Here is a 22,087-nt window from a genome sequence, read left to right on the forward strand (position 1 = left end):
ATTAAAAAACGTTAGGGCTGGCCTTGAAAATGCCAGGATCTTGCAGCAGCAGCTTTTGAGAAACCCTGAACTGTGCAAGCTTTTAGCCTGAGCAGCTTTCTTTTGTATGTGAAGTTTCAGAGACTTTAAATAGCCTCATGGTACTGGATAGTTCAGGGGCTTTCGAAGGGAGCTCTTCTGGCAAAGTGGTCACCTCCCCCAGCAGGCACTAGGTTGGGGGCTCCATCCACTAGGTGTGGTCATACACACTGTACAACCCTAGAGCTCAGGAGGTAGGGGTGGGAGGATCAAAAGTTCAAGGCCATCCTCAGATACTTGTCCGGAGTGAGGCCATCCTGGTCTAGACCCTGCCTCATAAGACAAAACAAAACAACAACAACAAAAACAAAAATAACTAGCTAGTTTTGCTTTAGCCGTGTAGGGTTAGCCCAGATGAACAAACATAATTGAAACAAGAGAGGGCTTCGTAAGATTTCTTGTTCTCAATTTAAAAATTTGAGCCAACGTCTTATAATGCGGGCTGCTCTCAAATATGCTACATGGCCAAGGATGACCTTGTACTTCGGATTTTTTTTTCTCCTTCTCCCAAGGACTGGGGCAGCAGAGTTAGTGGGAGTGAGAAGTGGCACAGCCCTTTGGGGGAGAGGAATTTGGCAATATGTATTCCAGGCCTGAAAAAAATGTTCATTGCCTTTGAGCTAGTCATTCCACTTCTGGGAACCTCTCGCCAGGAAATAATTCAAAGTGAGGAGCTGGATTCCTGCTCTGAGATCTAAAATCCGTGTTTAGTACGAACACTCGGGACACCCTGAACCGTGTGAACATGGAGAAACATGGTGTAAACGGTTACACTGAGAAACAGAATATTACGTAACTATTAAAAATGCGCATTTGAAGCTTGTGAATGGAAAATGATTATGATCGAAATAAACCAATGTAGGATTGTGTTTATGCTCTATTCCCAGCTGTTTAAAGCTAAAACCTGGGCTACTGGGCTGGCTATGTGATTTAGCAGGTTGCTTGCGGCCAAGCCTGACGATTTGAGTTCAATCCCCAGGGCCCATATGGTGCAATGAATGAAAGTAGTTCTTTGCCTGTAAGTAGTTCTTTGATCGTCACATACCTACAGTGGCACCCACAACCCACCCTCCCCATGCATGCACACATGCACGTATGTACACTTATGAATCAATTTTTAAAAACTTGGCATCTAATTGCATAGGGAAACATCGCAAAAATATCAACAGGAGGTGTAAAGAGTGAATGATTGTATTTTTCTTTCAATAATTTATTACTAAAAAAAAACCCTAAAAGCCTTTAATGAATTAATTAACAGGATCTAATGCAACCCAGGTTGCCCTGGTAGTTGACATGTATCCCGGGCGGGGCTGGTAGTTGTTATGTAGCCTAGGCCGGCCTGGAAACAAGTGTTTTTAAACCTTAGCCTTACTAATCCACTGTACCTGCTGAAGTTTCTATTTTGTTCTGATTAAGAACTTAACAGCTGTTGAACAAAATTGCAAGCATTTAAGGCACCCTATAATATATAAAATTAACCCCCTATTTGTTGATTTTTCTATTGTTTATCTACAGTGTATTTCTAGAATTGATTCAGGGAAAGAATGCCATGTCATGATAGCTCGGAGAACCTGCGGCAACTTAAGTTTCATAAAATGCAATTTTGCCATTATCATATCTGGATTAGTTTTTTTACACAGAAGAAGGGGGAGGAGGAGGTCAGCTTCAGGAAACCGGGCCTGGCCAGGCTCAGCAGCAGACATTCCTGTCAGGCTTGGAGCTTCCCGTATGTGGAGTCACATCAGCTGTTAGCGAGGGAGGGCCCTGTGAGCCTCGCCAATTCTTATTCAAAAACTGTCTCCAAAGGGAAGTTAAAATAGAAAATTCTTTGTTTTTCCCACATGCTCTATGTAACCAATTATTTACTTCTTAGTAATGAGAACTTTATTTATTCATGTATTTGTCTTTTGAGACAAGGTTTCTCATAGTCCTTACACCTCTACCTCCTTAGTACTGGGATTATAGACGTGTGCCACTGTGTTCTCTGGGAACTATCTCTAGAATGCAGGGACAAGTCAAACTGGTAGAGTGCTTGCCCAGCATGCACAAAGCCCGGAGTCCCATCTCCTCTACCAACTAAACCATGCCTGGTGGTGCAAGCTAGTGACTCCAATGCTCATCAGGGCAGTAGGAACAAAAGTTTAACATCATCCTTGGCTGCATAGCAAGTTTGAGGCCTAGGCTATATAAGACCCTATCTCAACCAAACAACAAAATATGCAAAAGGCCAAAATCCAGAGCCATATCACAGGTTTCTCAAGGGAGAGGTTTGATAAATTCTAGTATCCTGTCCAATGGCACAGGACCCAGCCTCCTATTTGTGGATATAGACAACATACCAGTTAAGTGATAAGCAAACCAGAAAAGAGGAATCCTTGCACTCAGGAGGCTGAGGCAGGAGGATTGCCACAAGTTCAAAGCAGTCTGATTTATATGGTAAGGTTCCAAGCCAGTCAGGGTTACACAACAAAACCCTGCTTCAAGAAAACTGGATGAACAAATAAAACCCTCACATAATGCTTGCATAATCTAGAAAAGTATTTGCCACAATAGGGTAGAAATTATCATTAAAGCAGAAAGGTTATTTTATTTATTTGTGTATGTACATGTCCGTGAGTGTGTGTGCACGCGTGTGTGTGTGTGCACATGCGCATTGTAGACTTACTCTGCAAATCAAACTTCCACCTCCAGAATGGCTTGCACAGCCCTTTACTCACTGAACCATCTTGCTCACCCCTGTAATTTTATTTTGAGTGAAGTTTTAAAATCTTCTGATTGAAAGTTCATTATCTTTAAAAAAAAAAACAAATTAAAAAAACTTCGCATCTCCATTTAATAAAAGCAAAGGGAAGCCGTGAGCGTGGCTTCTGCGCGAGAGATGAGAAGCCGCTGAAAGGTACTCGAGTCTTTCTGGTTCAGAGACAGGGTCTCATGTAGCCAGGATTTGCCTGGACCTCACTATGTAGCTCAGTCCGGCCTTAAACTTGGTGGCTGTCCTCCTGCCTCTGCCTCTGGAGTACTGAGATTAAATTAAGGCCCCAGAGTTTTAATCTGTGTTTTAATGGATCCATCTAAATCCATCTAAACCAGACTTTTAAAAAAATTTTTTTTTGAGACAGAGTCTCACACTTAGTCTAGGCTGGTCTGAAACACACTGTGGAGTTACCCCAGCCTGGCTATGAACTTGCTTTGGCTTTTCTCTTCTCTTCTCTTTCTTTGTCTCCTCCCTGCTCTCGCCTCCCTCACCTCTCCCAGCACAAACATACTTGGGAGTGAGCAAGCATGGGCGTATGCAGGTGCTGCCCCCACGCGCGTGCGCGTGTGTGTGTGTGTGTGTGGTCTGTGTGTCTGTGTGTGTGAGGCCATAGGTCAACTTTCACTATCTTCTTTTATCCCTCTCCACCACATTTTGTTGAGACAGAATCTCATTCTGTGCTTCAGGAATCCCCGAGTCTGCTCGTATCCATCCCCCAATCCTGCAGCAACGGGGTTATGGGTATGCTGACTCGCTAGTTTTGGGGTCCAGCCGAGATCTTCATATTTGCATGTTGCTTTTCACAGCGAACCATCTCCCTAGCCCCTGACTTTGAATTTACAGGGACTCTTAAGGTACTGAATTCAAAGGCTTGTGCCAGTATACCCTTCCGCCCCAAGGCTCAGCTCAAGTTTTATCCCCTCCGTGTCTACGCCCCCCCCCCCCCCCCCCCCCCCCCTTCCCGCCTACCAGAAATGTATTAAGGAGAAGCACTTCCTCCAGGAAGCCTCCTGCTCCCACCTCAGTGTAAATAGCATCCAGCCCTAGCTCTGATCCTCGAACTCTCCTATCGCTGTTTGGAGCCTTAGGGCTATGTAGGGTCTGGTTATACAAGGTACAAAGACATCATTATTAGAGCGGGGGCTGGGCCCCAAAGTAGCAGTAGGTGTTTAACCAAATTGGCTGGAGCCTTTCTTCTCCAGGGTGAAGGGTTAATGGAGAGACAATATTCACACATAAATGTGCTGTGGAGAGAAGGGCAAGCAATACAGTAAAACCTTCTTGAATAATCCAGATGGATCAGGGATTTCAGTAGGGACTGGATTTCCCCCCAGTCCTTTCCTGATTTTTAAAAACTGTTATCAGCCTCCCCCTTGCAAATAGAGAAGCTGAGACTTAAGTTTGCACAGCCAGAGAGAAAGGCAGGTAGGGCTTTTAATCCATGCCCATTTGACCCCACAATCTCTGACCTTTCAATGGACGTAAGAGGCGCCAGACTGGTGACTCAGGATAGAAGGCTAGAGGTCTCCTTGGGCAAGTGTTCTTTCATGCCAATTGCTGAGACAGATGTATACTGCATTTATTTTTTATTTGGGGATTTTCTGTTCTAGGTTCCATGTGCCAGTAAAGTGGTTAAGAGAAAGGCTCACTTTTCCTTCCTTCCTTCCTTCCTTCCTTCCTTCCTTCCTTCCTTCCTTCCTTCCCTCCCTCCCTCCCTCCCTTCCTCCCTCCTCCTGGTCATTGTCCTCCTCCCTTCCCCTCTCTTTCAAATAACAGGCCATCAGCAATTTTCTCCCCAGTTAGAATTTAACTTCTCTCCTTTAGTGCTAGCCTCGGCCAGTGTTGCCCCTCCCCTGAACACTATAAAACAATCAAGGTGTTTTCCCGTTGAAGACAGCTGACCACGAAGGGCTTTTCTTAGGGATTTCTGATCACTTCTGCTGAGGGTTACTAGGCACCAGGTGCCTATGCAAAATGAAGATGTGCAAGCCAGAGAGGTTCATGGAAAGTGGAGGCATGAAGCTGGGCGTTAGCTCAGCTAATCTAGTATGTGGGAATACTAACCTAGTATGCTGCCTAGTATGTGTGAATCCCTGGGTTCAATCCCCAGCAATGACTAAACCGGATGTGGTAGCACGTGCCTGCAACTCTAGCACTTCCAAGGTAGTCGCAAGAGGATCAAAAGTTCCAGGTCATATGGGATCTGTAGCCCAGGCTTCCCTCAATTTTGAGGCAATCCTCCTGCCCCTGCCTCTAAGTGTTAGGATTTCAGGTGTGAGTCACCACACACTCAGCTCCTTACGGTACCTTTATGGTCACTGACAGACACACAGAAATTTCAAGTCACCTTGGAGTGTTCCCACCTGAGGGTTTACAAGGCAGGAAAACAAAAGAAATGGGGGTGTTTCAGGAGAGAACATAATTTACAGCTTACCCCAAACCATTTTTAGTCCTCTGGAGTGATTGTCCTGCATAGTTGAGTTACTGAAAACCCATGCACAGCTGCAGAGGATCTTCAGTCAGAGTCCTCTGAATCTTCCCCACAATCCCCTATCAATCTATACCTGACTGCGTTCTGTGAGGGTTGCTGTTTTTCTCTCATTTGCTTTTGCTTTTTGTTGAGCTAGAGGCTTGTCAGGCATCCCTGATCGGCCTTGAACTTGTGGCAGTCCTCCTGCTTTCCTCTCCCAGTGCTTAGAGGGTAGGAGCAGAGAGAAGAGTCTCAGCTGGGAACGTGCCTTGGCGATGTGAAGTCTCAAATATCTGTGAATGCCCACGAACGTGCCGTGAGCAACCAGCTGTGGTGGCTCACACCTGTAAGGCTTGCGCCAAGTGGCTGGGGCAGGATTGCCTTGAGCGGAGGGCAGCCTAAGCTGTGTAGTGAGTTCGGGGTCAGCCTGGGCTACAGGGAGACTCTATCGAGAAAACAAAGGCAGGGTTTATGAGGTGGCTAAGTGAGTCAAGCATTTGATGCTAAGCCTGACGATCTGAGCGCAATGCTAGGAACCCATGTGTTGGAAGAGAACTAATATTTGAAAGTTGTCCTCTGACCTCCACATATATGCTGAGACACTTATGCCCTCCCTCCCACAAAATAAATGACTAAAATATAAACAAACAAAAAATGAGAGAATAAGACAGGCATAGGAAGTGTGTTGGTGTGGGAGTTGGAAAAGAACTTTAATGAGGGACAGAGTTTGTGAGTGCAGAACATTTGAATTCTGGGGATTGATAGTGTGATGGATTGATAGGATCAACTTAAGAGGATCTAGAACACCAAAGAAACAAGCCTGAGGGTGTGCCTGTGAGAGTTTGTTTTTTTTAAATCTTATTTATTTATTTATTTTAAAGTAGCTTAATTGCGTCAGGAAGAACCATGCTAGCTGGGTGACACCATCCCTGGGCTGGGGTCCTGGACTGCATCTAAGGAGAAAGCTAGCCGTCCATGGCCTCGTGAGCGGCCGTCTCAGGTTCCTGCTGTCCTGGCTTCTTGGCCATACAGACTGTGCTGTCCAACCGTGAGATTGAACAAACTCCTTTTCCCTTATGCTGCTTTCGTCCATCAACGTATCTTAGCATAGCGACAGGAATAGCTACTGAGATATGTAACCATGTCGGTGAGAACGGCTCAACTGGCCATTTGGTGGCCATTTGGGGACATGTAAAGCTAGTCACAAGACAAACTTTCAACTCTAAGAGGAGAGCTGGCCTTCCCTCCAATTCCTTAGACCCGGGCAAGACGCCAAATGTAGAGGAAGGGAACTAGAGTTTTCCGATGGTTTTCTGGAGCCTGCTTGTCTCCTGTGTCCTCCAGGTCCCTGCAAGAAGTCTCATTCAGCTTAAAGACAAGCAAGGGAAGCATCAGGGCATGCAAAGCTTCAGGCCTCACCCAAAACATTATAAAAGGAGTTGTAAATCCAGGGAACACAATGTCTGCACACCCTGTAGCTGTCCAGAAAAATCTAGGCCAGACAACTGTGGTGGGGGAGTGGAGGACGCAGGGTAATTTTCGCACTCCTCCCGCGCTCAGTCTGCTGCAGTTCCTCAAAACTCAGTTCCCAGCGGAGTCCACAGCTCAGCCATGGTAGCTGCTGCTGTGGTCCAGACCAAGGTGGAGCTGGGCGGAATTGTCTGGCTATCAGGGTTCGAGCATCAGAACCGGGCAGTCTCTGCGTTCGCCAGTTCACCTTTTGAGTTGAAACAACACAAGTCTCTTTGAGAGGTTGATATCTATTTGTTGAGGGTTAACCAACTCATTCTTTGCAGGCTCCAAGGGATTGGTAAATTTTTTGACTTTTCTGCATCCATTTCTTGAATACCTATTACATGCAAGAAAGGGGGTGAGCAATGGAGTTGAGTTTTGAGGTGAGTCCTCTTCTAGCCTGGGTCTAATATGTCAGAGCTCTGACTGACTATAGAGTCCATTGCCCAGCAGAAATAATATAAGTCTCATTGGCATACTTAAATACCTAAATTATTTGGGGGTGGCAACAGAAAACTTAAACAGGTAAAATTAATACAAACACACACACACACACACACACACACACACACACACACACACACACACATCTCCCTAATGCTATATTTATTATGTTTGTATAAGCCAATGAATTAAAACATTGACATTTCAGTATATAACCCAAAATGAAGTTGTTCGTTTGTTTGAGACAAGGTCTCTCTCTTTAACTGAAGCCAGCCTAGAACTCACTCTCTTGCTGATGCTGGCTAGCCTTGAATTCCTTCTCTTCCTGCCTCTACTTCCCATGGACTGGATTACAGGAAGGTGCCACCTGTACCGAAGACTTAAGGCAGTTCTGAGTGGAGCTCTGCTGGACCTGGTTTTTGGGTTGGTGGCTTGTTGGGTTGGACATCACAGAGGGGCTGAAGGCCTGGTATAGCACGGCCAGGGACAGTGAAAGCAATGACAACCTGTGACATTCAGTCCCATGTGTCTGTCTTTCTGTCCTGTCTCTGACAAAGCACAGATGGGTCACTTTGTGGCTTCTCAGTTTCTGTATCAGCATCCTGGGGCTAGGAGCTCAGCTGACCATCCCTGATGCTGTTAGCATCGCTGTTTAAGATGCTAATCTCCTGCCAAAGAATTGTGTAACCGGCGAGGCCAACCAAAGGGCCAGGACCAAATCAGAGATGTGCAGACAATGAGCAGACAACCGAAGGGAAGTTCCTGCCTGTGTGAGGCTGGATTATACACCACACACACACACACACACACACACACACACACACACACACCACTACTACCAATAACAATAACAAAGGCAACGTTACAACACCCGATGAGGAAGAACAAGCTACCAAGTTCACTTGGCTGCTAAGCCCTTTAGGAGGCCGAATTACAGTAAATCTAAAAATAAGGCCTGGTGTGCTTCCTCCTTAAATGCACAAAAGCTTTCTGGTGTCTACTTGCCTAGGGAACAATATAATCCAACTGGCACATTTGGCCCAATTTTATTACGCAGGACCCAGAAAAGCTCAGGGGAGAAAGAGTTCCTGAGATTGTAACTCGTTGCTTGAAGATCAAACCCAGGGAAAGTTATTTTTATACCTAGTGGGTTTTTTTCCCCCTCTTCTTCTTTCAACTGCCTTGTGTTTACCTTTGAAATTAGGGGTTTGTGTTGTTAAACAAAGTACTTTTTTCCCATCTTGATTATAAAAGATAGACATGTTCATTGTAGAAAATTAGAAACTACAGGAAAAAGGGGGAAAAAAAGATGACATCTTGTCATTTGAAGAGAGCCATGGCTAACACTTCCATACATCTCCAGCAGCCTTGTTTCTACATATTCATTTTCTTTATTTTTTTTTCCCACAGTACTAACGATTGAGCGTAGGGCCTGGTACAGGCCAGGCAAGAACTACCATGGAGGAAGATATCATTCTCTCAGCTACACTTCAATTTTTAAAAATAATTTTGTAATAATTTATTTTGAGTGCATTAGTGTTTTGCCTGCATAAATGTCTGTCGGAGGGAGTCCCATCCCCTGGAACTGGAGTTACAGACAGTTGTGAGCTGCCAATTGGTTACTGGGAATTGAACCTGGGTCTTCTGGAAGAGCAGCCAGTGCTCTTAACCCCTGAGCCTTCTCTCTAGGCCCTTCAAATTTGATTAATATTTAAATGTCTGTTTTCTTTTTCTTATAGTACTAGGGGCATTGTCCATGTGCAGAAAGGACTCTAGCATTGAGCTTCTCAGCCCAGAATCATGTACCATTGCATGAAACAGAACAATAGTCTCTATGTTTCTTTTGAATAGTTAAACCCAGAAGACACGCATGGCCTTGGGTCCACACTTGTGAAATGTCTCCGGTGCTTGGCCGAGTGTGCCCGTCTGCCCCAAACCTGTTAAGCATTTCTTTCTGGTGTGCTATTTCTTGTTTTTCACACATTGAGATGTTGCTTATCAAAACATTGCTCGGCTTTGTATGATTTGAAGTTTTTATCATTGTCAACACCGTGTATGTTGAAACTCATGGTGTCAGGAAATCGTAAAGGACCGCTGGTCACCTGGAAACTCTGGGGAATCCCCAGGAGGCTGTGTCGCTGGTCCTGGTGAGCAGCAGACACTGAGCAAATAGCACCATTTTCTTTTTCACTTGGGGTTTTCTTCTTGAGACAGCGTCTCATGTGACCCAGGTTGGCTTTGAGTTTGTTATATGGCTGAGAGCGGCCTTGAGTGATCTGCCTCCCCCTTGTGAGCGTTACCATCACACCAAGTCCAGCTCTGGCCTTTTGCTCTTTCTCAAATGTTTCATAGTAGGTGTTCAAGTTGCTGCGGAAAAGCTGCTGGTGTTTAGTTTTCCTCTCCCTTGGCCTCCTTTCCTTCCCTTCCTCCCCTCCTCCAACACAAAACCTATAAACACCAACAGAACCCGCATTTTATGAATTTCTCCATCAAAGTCCTGACCATTGTTTATTAGTTATCTTTGTAAAGCTGGACAAGATGTCACACACCTGTAATCCCAGAACTTGGGAGGTGGAGGGTCACTTTGAATTTCAGGCCAACCGGAGCCACTTATAGAGTCCTATCTTTTAAAAATATATTTTATTTAGTAAGTTATACTTTATTTTTAGATTTATTTCTTCTCATTTTATGTGTGTGGGGTTTTTGCCTACACCATGCACAAGCAGTACCTAAGGAAACAGAGGGCATGGGATCCCTTAGAACTGATGTTACACTTGGCCGTGAGCCTTCGTTTGGTCTGGGAATCGAACCCAGGTATTCTGGAAGAGCCGGCAGCGCTCTTAACTACTGAATCATCTCTCCAGCTCTTTTTTTTAAAACAAAAATGATTAAGAATCAAGACGGCAGGCATGGTGGTATAGTTATGCGTGAGACAATGGGTCAAGTCTCAGTACCATGGAAGAAAATCATACAATACCCCAAGCAAAATCAAACAGATCTCGGGAAATGATAGGTGTATGGCCCCTGCACACTCAGTTTGTGCTTTTCAATTCACATTAACTTATGACTGTTGCATTCTAAAGAGGAATGCTTACTGATAAAGATCTTGCTAATTTTATTCTTCTCAGTGACTCCTTATTCTGTTAGTGTTTTTATAGATGTCATTACTTGTGAATTAAGAAATTATATATATATATGCATAAACTCTCTCTACATATAGTTTATATATATGAACTAAACTCTCTCTATTATATATATACTTTATGCTTTCCCAGAAATGTCAGACTAAAGTCAAGATGGTTTCTGCTTTGTTGACAGTGGGGAAATTCTTCTAGCCCTTTACCATTAAGAATGATTGTTTGCTTTGGATTTTTGTAATTTTTCAAATTAAGAAATTTCTATTTCTAGTTTTCTAAGTTTCTCGCCTCCCAATCATGTGTTACTGTTACATTCTAAAGGACATTTTTGTGTGACTGCTCACACAGTCTTGTGGTTTATCTCCCTCAATATGTTAACTGTGGTGGTGGTGGGAGGGCTGGCTCAGCTGCTAAGAGCCTGTCTTGCTCTTCCAGAGGACCCAAGTTTGGGTTCCAGGACCCTTGTCAGATGGTTCACAACTCCCTGTAACTCCAGTTCTAGAGAACTCACACATACACATGAATAAAAAGAAATATTATAAAAATATATTACAATGATGAGTAGCAAAAATATGCATATACACAATATATATATGGTTTAAGTCAATACCACACTGCTTATATGAACATTGGCAATGTGTGTAGTTGTTCTTTACAGTTTCTGGATCTGATTTGTGTATGCATACAGCTGTGCATCTGTGCTCACATCATATAAATGGGAGCAATATATATATGTATATATATATTATATATATACATATATATTATGTTATATATATATATGTATATATATATATATATTATGTTTTCTTTCCTTGGGTTCATTTTGTGTTTATTTTTCAAGCCCCTATCTAGCCCTACAATTGATAACCCCACTCTGCTGCTCCTTTGGCTGTCCATACCTTCCGGCGTTGGCACTGGCATTGGCATTGGCAGTTCTAAGTTTGTCCAAAGTCACAGTTTAATTTCTTCTTTGATCTCGGCCTTCTTTGGACTTATGCTCATACACTGTCAAACCCATACTCTTTTGGTCTTTTGGTCATCTTTCTGTTTTTTATATCTAGATGAATTGTTCTGTGGTAGGAAAATACAGTCTAGAGATTCTGTTTCTAGATGGTTTGGTCTTTATAGCCTGGTAGACAGGTGCCTTGTAAGAAGTGAAAACCATATGGATTTTCTTTGGGCGGGACATGTCTCATTTGGCTCAGGTTTGTCTAGAAATTCCTATGTAACTGAGAATAACTTTGAACTTCTGATCCTCCTGTTCTGATGCCTGTGTTGGGATCTCAGGCATGTGCCACCAGCCCAAGATTATATGGTGTTGGGGATTCAACCCAAGGCTTTGTAGGTAACTAGGCCAGCAATCAATCAACTGAGATACACTCCAGATGTTATTATATATATATATATATATATATATATATATATATATATATATATGCTTTTGACTCCTCCCAATAAAAATACTAAACAGAAACTAGTATTTAAGAAGCATGAGGGTCTAAGAGGTCAACTTTCTTCAAACACTATTTTTTTTTTTTTTTTTTTTTTGGTTTTTCGAGACAGGGTTTCTCTGTGGCTTTAGAGCCTGTCCTGGAGCTAGCTCTTGTAGACCAGGTTGGTCTTGAACTCACAGAGATCCACCTGCCTCTGCCTCCCGAGTGCTGGGATTAAAGGCGTGCGCCACCACCGCCCGGCTCAAACACTATTTTTTAACTTAATTGCTTAGACAGTCATTTGGAAAATAAGATAATAATCGGGTGACAATAATAATATTTGAAATTATCCGTAAATATGAGTTTAAGGACATCCTGGGGATTCCCCGTAACATCCATGTAAGACTGTCATTTCTTTCGTTCTCCACTCCTGCTATCTATTGAGGGCACCAGGCCAACCCCTGGGCTGGGCTCTAGATCTGGCCTTGCCCTTGTGAGGTTCGCGTTCACTGGCATGCCTGCCAGCATTGTGAGATCATCTCCTCTTTTAACGAAATATAAAAACGAGTCTCAAAGAATGTACTTGGAGGAAGAGGTTGACTACATGTGCATTGCTATTTCGGGGATGATTGCTGGGGTGACAGTTTTGCTGTTGTTGGTGGTCACTGTGTGTTTTCAGTCCCTGCCCTTCCACATCTCTTTCCTTAGCTCCTGATCTGAATCCCCTATGTTCCCACCTCTAGGCCATTTCCTGGGAGGAATTCTTTTTAATCTTATTCCATTATAATACTTCTTTGGAGCTGTTTCCAGGCCTTACTTGGTCTCTCCATTTGCTTTAACTGGTTTTGTTCTTTTATCTCTTTCCTTCTCCTTTACTCCTCTTCAAACTCTTTCTTCTTCCCTCCCTCCTCCCCCCTTTTGGTGTTGGATCTCACACATGCAAGACAAGTGTTCTGCCACGGAGTTATCTCTACTCTCTTCTGTGTTTGTACTCCAGACAGGGTCTCACAGGGTGCCTAAGCTGGTCTCGAACTCATCCTGAAACTGCGGCTGGCCTTGAGCCTGACATACTCTTTCTAACTCAGTCTCCAGATTGACTGCAATTATGGCCTTGCCCTGCTAAGACCAGCTGAGCTGACCTGGATTCTCAAGTTCCATCTGCCTTGCTGTATGGCCAGATTGGATCTGGAGTCTTGGATTCCCTGCCTCTCTCTCTCCCAGGCTCTGGGGTTACAGGCATGAGCTACCATGTAGAGCTGAGGACTGAGCCCAGGGCCTCCGTGCCTGTTAGGCAAGTACTCTACCAACTGCACCGCATCGCAGCTTGGGACACTTCAGGTCGTGTCCCACTGTTACTAAGAGGTGACCACGGACAAGTCACAGCTTCTTCATCTTCAAACAGGTCTGGCTCGGTTACCTTCCCGGCTCACAGCGCTCTTGAGTGACTCCATGAATTTGAGAAGGAAGCTTCTAAACAGTATGTGTCCTCCCAAGAGGTTAGCCGAGGAGGCCAGCCTCCAGCCTCACCCGTGCTCTGCAGGCTGGGTTCCTGTGATGTCACTCCACCGCTGCCTCTCACCAGGATCGGCGGTGTAGCCTGTGCTAGGGCTGAGGTCACAAAAGGCATTTGAGAAACCAGAGGGCTTCATGACTAGTGTGAAGAGGGTTGGGAAGAGGTGAGGAGCGTCTGAGAGAAAAATGGGGCCCAGTGTTCACGAGACACGCCGAGAGGCCGCTTTGGCTTTCCTTTGAGGGCACCGGGAAGAGTGACAGGGTGAGAAGAACAGTGTGTGCCTATTAAATGACAGCCATTTCTCCATTAACGAAAAACGCACCCAACTGAAAGGAGCACATAGATGCTATTTCTAGTCTCATTTTATAGACGAGGAAACGAAGGTTGAGAGATGTCAATCAATGTCTCCAAGGTCACACAGGTGATCTGCAGTTAACCTAGACCTCAAAAAGCCAGGTTGTCTGACTCCCGGGGAAGCTATCTAAATGACAACATTCTCCTCTCTAATTGGTTGCTGGAAGATGATTGCCTCGTTTGATTAGTTGGTTTCACGGGTGGGGTGGGGGGTGGGACTGACTTTGTATGGGCTTTGGCAAATTTGAGAGACTTTATGGTACTAGCACGAACAGCTGTGTGGATTCATTCATTCAGTAACTACTTAATGAGTGTCCATGTGCCAGGCCCAGAAACAGCCAGGTTGACTTGGGAATGTGCTGGAAAGGTCTGGGTGTTGGGAGAGGGAAGACTCAAGAGTGACCTCACTGCCGAAGAAGAAGAGGTCTTTCTGTAGTTAGTGCAGCCCACGCCACTGCTTTAGGGCGAAGGGGGGGGATTGCTGGAAGGTTCCATCCTGCAGGTGGGAAGCCGGCACATCTGCAGCCAAGGCTTCATGCAGGCCCCCTCCTGGCTGCCATGGCCTCCCCTTTGGCTGAGTATGAGGCCTGCCTTGGCTTTGATTCCCCATTAATTACCCTTGGAGGTAATCTTCTAAATGCTAGTAATGACCACAGGTTAATTTCGCTCTCTCCTGCCTGTCTCCCTTCTTTTACTCCCCCCCTTCCTTTAATGGGCCATGTAAGCTTGTTGAGGTGTTTACCAAAGCAGCCGGGTTAGAGATGTAAATAAATGAACTTTTCTTGTCTGAAGGATCTCAAGAAGGAATTAATGCAAGAGGAGTAATTTACAGGTGAATAATTACTTGGATCCCCCAGCACGGAGACCGCTCAGCTTCTCTAATTACTTGCCTTCCCCCAATTTTCTCTTCTTTGAACTGTGTAACATGGGGGTGTATGAGGGTGGCACGGGGAGCCAGAGATCTTATTTTGGATTTCCCCTCTCGATTGTGAAATATCGCTCGAGGAGGGGCCTCGTGAGGATGCAGGGCTGGCCATCCGAACTCTGCGCATCCTGTGTGGCACTTCATGTCACGGCTTTATCTGGATACCTCCATGTATAGATGGAGGGAGATGCTATTGCCAGCCCCGTTTATGGATGGAAAAACTGAGGCTCGATTGGGTGATGTCATTCTCTACAGGTTCCTCAAGGAAGAAGTGAAAGCTGTAGCTCGGGCTCATTTCCTGACTCTCTTTTGCCCTACACTGCCCACAGGGCATCCTCACCTGCCGGTTTGTTTTCTGGCCTTTACAGCTGGTGAATTCTTTTAAACATAGCACACAGCACAGCTCCCTTCACTGGATGAAGCCCGGGTGCGCTTTGCCAACAACCTGCTGTCTTTCCCTGTAGGCTGGTGGCCGCGCCCCTTCCTTACGCAGCTCATTTTCCATTTTAAGATTTCCTGTTTGAACTAAAGGGCAAAGATCTCGATGTATCAGCCTGGAGCCAAGCTTCTGTGTGTATAAAGGGGAGCTCTGGCCCCTGCCCTCTGTTTGTCCACTGGCCTTATCGATGGAGCCCAAGTTCCAAGTTCAGAGGCTCCAGTTCCTTCCCGATTTGCAGGGTAAAGTCCGGCCCTTCCGTGCAGGCGGCCAGGGCGGGCGGCCAGCCTGGAGCCAGTGGTCATTTACGGCTGGACAGTGCTTCCGTCCTGCCCGGAGATCCACTAGCTGTAGCTAACAAACAGATGGACAACTGGACAACTAGAGGACGGGGTACTAAGGGTGCCCCCCTTTTTTCTCTCTGCTCAGCACTGACTCAGGCAGGGCGCCGGGGTTCTGGATAGCCGCGAGTCTCTGGGAGTGAGGCCAGCCAGGCAGGTGCTGTTGAAGACTCCTTGAAGCTACAGGGATTCTTTCAGGGTTCAGATGGCTTTCCCGGCCTAAAATGTACTCCCACTTACACACACGCATACTCTAGCTAAAATGAGGACCTCCCCAGCCAAGTCCTTTCCCAGAGAGACACTTAACTGGTGCCATTTTTATAGGGGATAATAAGACCGATATCATTGCTGGCAAGTTGGTTCCAAGGTCCTTTCATCTCCCACGTCTCATCTGATGCAGAGGACAGTCAGGAGTCGTCTAGATGGTTATCGCCTAGGTGTTCCAGAGGAACCGTCGGCATCACAATCGATGCTTTCGTTGAACATTTCCTCTGTGATTCAGGAGCCGTCACAGGTTGGGGAGCAAGTGATGACGACATAGGTGTCGTCCCTTTTTGGGTGGATCAGAAAGTCAGTGATTGGAAGGATATCCACTCACACCCAGGAAGCGCTCACAAAGGGGTCTGTGTGCGCTGTAGGGGCATAGAGTGTGGGACAGAGCATACCGAGGAGCGGCTTTCACAAGGTTTGCTCCAAAGCCCTTGAGGATCAGGAAAGGGCTGTAGCTCTCAGTGCCATCTCAGGGAGATAACTGTTTACCTGAGTCCACAAGCAGACTTACCTAGGATGCTCCTGCAATGTCCCCATAAGACAGCAGGGACCCCTAGCAGAACGGTACCCACACCCCTAAAGACTTTTATCTGTTTGGCAAGTAGCTTTATCTCCTGGTCCTGAGAGACAGCATGGCTCAAGACACTAGCTGCATGTTTTCTGTGAAATGAACACACACACACACACACACACACACACACACACACACACACTGTGCCATTCTGTATCTCAGAAGTATTAATCAAGAGGCTAAAGGAAGCTTCCAGAACACCGAAAACTGCTAGCTGGGACTGACCCAAAGCAGAACTCTGGGTCTTGTATGCATGAGACCTAGAGACCAGGGGATTAGCTGTTGGGACACTCAAATTATGATCTTGCTAATAATGTTTTCCAGTTTCAAATGACCTTGTCATCCTCTGTGGCCAATCGTCCAGGCCCCTATGGCAGGCCTCAGGTAGCCCCTTTCCTGCTTAATATTTGTTGAGTCTGGGAGTGGGCAGTGAATCCGAGGAGATAACTTTCCCATGTGGAAGGGATTTCTCTTCCCATTGGGCTGTATTGCTTCTGCCGGGGCTGTATTGCTGACCCCTGTGATGAGGAAGATGGCTGGCCCACAGAAGATAGCCATGCTCTGCCCACTGTCAGGACGGACGATGACTCTGTCCCTTCTAGGCTAGCGTTCCCATTTGCTTTGTCATGACGAGATATCTGAAACCCCAGGAGCCTGGGAATGACAGGGTGTTCTAGGTAGTCAACCCCTGGAGCTGGCTCTATGCTGAATTCTGGCTACATCTTGCCGCTCCGCTCTTCTCTGTCCCCTCCTGCGAGTGCTGACCCAGCCTGTGACCTGCAGCAGGTAGAGGCTCAGCGGATACAGCATTGCTGAGAAAGAAGTGCAGGTCTTTGCGGATGCCCCGCCTACAGCTACTGTCCTTCTTAGGAGGGGGCCTTGTGAAGTTCAAGATGTAAACACCCTCCCTCAGCATATCCCCCTGCCAGCTCTCCTGCTCTGAGCTGTTCCCAGTGGCATCCTTTTCTCTGCCCTCACTTACTCTCAACCTTAGCCTTTTCTATTCTGACTCTCTGGGAGGAAACCTGATGCAGCACAGTGTGACGTCATTAAGAAGAGGGAGCCTGCAATCCCCAGACATGCTGCAACCCAGCAGTGTGGGACTTGGGCCTCAGGTTTTTCATCAATGGAATGATTATTTCTTCCCAGGCTCGTGAAAACTCTATGAGGTAACAATGTACTTAAAGCTCTGGGCAGCCGTGGACAAAACCATAGAATTAGGTAGGTGATGGGCACTGTCCTAGGCCCTATGTGTCAAGCACTGTTTAGTGTTCCAGTTTTACAGGCAAGGAAGTCACCACCCAGGGTCAGATAGCTTGTGGGTGGCAGAACCAGGATGGTAAATCCATATCCACCTTGCAGAGATACCCTGCTGGTTGACTGTGTTCCTTGGGGCCACTTCTTTTAAACAGAGCCCCTTGCTGGCTAGCTACCTGACTCCGTGAAACTCAGCCTGAAGTCCTTGTAGGCAGCTCACCTCCCACCTTCCTCCAACACCCCACACACATCTTAGCCTGGGGACCTGGTCTGCACCCAAGGGTAGGGACAGAGCAACATCTTGTTAAGAAACATAAACAAAAATTGTAACTGTCTGTTTGAGGGCTCTTGCAAAGGAGCCTGTGTCTTCTGAGTCATAGAAGGGTTTTAAGGTCCATTTGCTGTTATATCTGCAGGGGAGGCTGGAAGGGAGCTAGGAAACTGTCGGAGATGGACAGGAGTTACGTCCGTAGCACACACAGAGGAAGGGTGAGGGACAAGAACTGAACCTACTACTTCTCATTTTGGACTGATTGGCCAGGGACTGGGAATTCTTTGACTCCTTTCTTTCTTACATTTTTTAAAAAGGCAAGGTATTATGTATTCCATACAGTGAGGCTGGTCTCAGACTCAAGGCACAGCTGAGGATGCCCCTACTTTCTGATCTTCATACCTCCACTTCTTAAGATAGGCACCACCACACCTAGTTTATGGGGTCCTGGGGAGGAACTGAGGGCCTCATGCTACTGAACCAAGGTAAGCATGCTACCAACTGAGCTACGCCCTTAGTCCTGCTTTTTAGTTTTATTTATTTTTAATTGGTTCTCACTCTACAGCCCAGCTTGCTTTTGAACCAGGGATGTTTCCCCTGCCTCAGCCTGTCAAGTGTTGAAGCCAACCCCTATGGCCCCCTTTCACCTTTTACCCCTATTTCCCCAACTGTAGCATGGACAGAGAAGTCTTGAGTCCATGATGGCCATAAGGCCCCCATCTAGATAGGAGCCTGCAGAGAGGGTGGTGTTTGTCCTGAGAATTGTGGGTGTTGTGTTGTGAAGCAGAGGAGCTTTGGGCTCAGGAGAAAGGGGATGTGACCTACATAGTACATACAGCCTTGTTGGCTCCAGGAAGGCAGCATCTTATGCCGTTGGATAAGTCAAGGACCTCTGGGCAGAGATCTGGGAACATGGATGAGAGCTGCCCTCATGCCTGGAGCCTGGAACTGGGCTTCAGTGGAACTGCAGCATATCCCAGCTCCCCAGATCCAGGCTCAGTTAACCATGGCATTCTTCACATTAGGGATCGGGGTTTGGGATGGTCTTCGGCTGGGGAAGAGGTGTTCTTTTTCCAGTGGTCCTAAATACTTCAGTCTTGCTTGAGTCTGCCCCTCCATGATCCAGGACAAGGAGAAATCAAGCCAGGCATCTCCCAAACTTCACAGGGGGACATGGCTTTCTTCCTGGCACTTGAACTAAAGAGAGGAAGGTGGGGGAGGGGAGGGCTGCTTTGCCTAGGACAGAGGTAAGAGAGGAAGAGAGATATCAAGTCTCAAGCAGCATTGGTTGAAAGTTATATTCTCTGTTCAACATTCTGGCTTTATGGAGAAGAAAGATGCACAGTTAATATTCTTATCTATGGTAAGTTGTACCCAGACTTCAGAAACAGCCAAATGTGGGGAAAAAAACCCCAAAATAACACCCTCTCCCCAAAAACCTCATAGGTGTGTTAGCATTGAGGAAATATGGTATTTGCTTAGAAATGAAAATTGATTGCCTTTAACTCATGATAAGATAATTGTGTTCCTCTGAGTCATTGTCATGCATTGCTGTTCATAAAGCTCCCTCATTAAGTAGTAAGGGTATGTGCTTTATCTTAATTCATTTTTTATAGGGCTGTGAATTCCTGCATTTATCTACCTTGGTTTTCCTGTGTGGACACAGGGCTGCCTGGCCTCCCAGAAGCAAGATAGCTTATTATCTGGCCACTATTTCTCTGGAACTCAACTTATGACCGAAGTGGGCCTAGTTCTGACTGCTGGTGGTATAGCCTGGTAGGACTCATAGCACACGGGGAAGCTGTGTGTTATGTGTCTACTGGAGGGATGAAGCGTGATATTCCTGGGTCATCTTCTGTGAACACCGTGCTGGATTCGTCTAGAGCTACGGAATACCCTTAGTCATCGTCACCACTGTCCCTGTCATCAGGCATGGCCACCTAGATGTGAACTGGTGTTGAATTGGCATCTGATCTCCTGGGAAGGGCTGAGGAAAGTTCTGGAGAATGGAGCCAGTCTCACGAGGCTCTGAGACCTCACTGCAGGCTCAGGTCCTGATGGGTAAACCAATAGCTGCCTCCCCTTGAACGTGAGACCTCATAGCTCTTTTAGTCTCTCTTTATTCAACTGGAAAATGAGACAAATGATGGTACTGACCCGAGAAGGTACTTGGGGAGATTCCGTGAGAATAACACAAGGCATATACGATCCACAGTGCTGGACATGGTGGTGTAGGCCAATTGTCCCCGTTACTCAGGGACTTCAAGGATTGACCTCAGGTCTTGAAGGCCCACCTGGGCAAATAGTGAAACTGTGTCTCAAACACAAAGGTTTCTCAAACCACAACACAATAACAGAATTGTACAGTAAACGAGAACTCTGATTACTATTGTTTTAAATACAAACACGCACCAGCCCTTGTACTAGGCACTAAAGGTGCGTTAGTGCTGATGACCCCTGGTGAGATAGAGGTTATTTGTCATGCGGTAGGTAGAGAAGAAGCAGGGGAGGTGGAGGAGGTGAGTGGGAGGCCAGCATGTCTCCAGCACCTCTAGCATTTCCCTGACCCGTAGGGGCAGCTTTTAACTCTCCTGTGACAGAGACACAGAGTGAGCCCTCAGGCATTGCCAAGCTGGGATTCTTGGCGCTTTTGAAAATCTGTGAGAACGAATTGCCTTCTGCCTCAGAGACAGGGCATGAGATGTTCTCTGGCCTCCCTGGATACCAAGCTAGCATGTGCTGTACATACATACACACAGGCAAACACTCACACATTAAAAAAAAAAAGATAATCAAATCTTTAAGAAAGACTAGGAATCCGAAGGCAGACTTCTGCAATTCCTGTCCCAGGCTCTTCTGTCAACAGACTGCATAAACATGGCCACAACCAATGGTGTGAGGGCTCTAATATCCACATACGATGCTCTGTAAATGGTAGCAGAAACCTGATGCTGTCAGAGAAAAAACACCAGAGGGTACAGTCCCATACTTCTGGCAATCAGGCAGAAAGGAGCAAATCTGCATCCAGATGGACTTTAGTCCCATGCTTCTGCCCTTATGACACATCTGGAGCCAGGCATCTGGGAGGTGGCACCGGGAGGAACAGGACTGCAAGGTCACCTCCAGCTACACAGTTTAAGGCTAGCCTGGGCTTTACAAGACTCTGTCTCACACACACACACACACACACACACACACACACACACACGTACACACACACATCAATACATGCAAGCATGCACACACACACATACACAGACATACATACCACACATTCATGAACACATATTCATGTACATACCACACACATGCACACACTCACACACACACACTCATACATACACACATACACACACTCATGCTCTCTCTCTCTCTCTCTCTCTCTCTCTCTCTCTCTCTCTCTCTCTCACACACACACACATACACACCAAATACAAACAAAACCTCAAATTACAACAAAATACACAGCAGTATCACCTTTTCTTTAACAGAGCTGTCTGACTCAGACCTGTTGGCAGATAAGCCTGGTGCCTGCTGAGACACAGTCTTTGGAGACTGGCCGCCACAATGGACACACTGGTCAACAAAGATCTGACGAGGACTGGGCAAGTCCCATTTGTTCAAGGGAGACAGGTCCCGAGCCATCACAGATTAATTCTGTGGCCAGTGCCATGTAGCACCCAGGGCCAAGCAACTTCCTGGCTCACACTATTGATAGGAGAACGTCAGATACAAGTTTGGTCCCTATGTAGAGCACGTATCCCACACTAGAGGTGTAGACTTCATCTGCATGGCAGGAGGAGATGTGGGTGGTGGAAAGAAGAGTCATATTTGGGTGTCGATATCCAGCACAGAATGGGGTACTGTGAATTATTGAGTGGTTGGTGCTGTCTCCTTGATGAGAGGATTCAGAGAACCTGAACTTGTCCAGGGTAATCCACAAAGATGCTCCCGTCCCCCGACCTTATTTCTGTGCCTTTAACAAACCAAGATCTCCCTACCCCATGCCCTTTGCACATGCTAGTCTCTGCTAGCTTTTAACTTTCAAGCAAGGTCTCACTAAATTGATCAGGCTGGCCTTAAACTCACTTTGTAGCACAGTTCGGCCTTGAACTTGTGATTCTTTTGCCTCATCCCTGAATGTAGCTGGAATTAGAATTGTTTTAGCCTTGAAAAGCTGTGTTTATTTATTTTTAAGCTTCCCATTCTGAGCATGCTTCTACATTCTCAAGGAGTCTCTTTAAACTCTGTATTTGAATCTCTTCATGCTTGTATTTGCTTTTTTATTTTAATTTTGTAGAGTTCCTTAGGAACCAA

This window comes from Arvicola amphibius, chromosome 11 (genome assembly GCF_903992535.2).
Source record: "Arvicola amphibius chromosome 11, mArvAmp1.2, whole genome shotgun sequence".
In the NCBI taxonomy this organism is placed as follows: Eukaryota; Metazoa; Chordata; class Mammalia; order Rodentia; family Cricetidae; genus Arvicola; species Arvicola amphibius.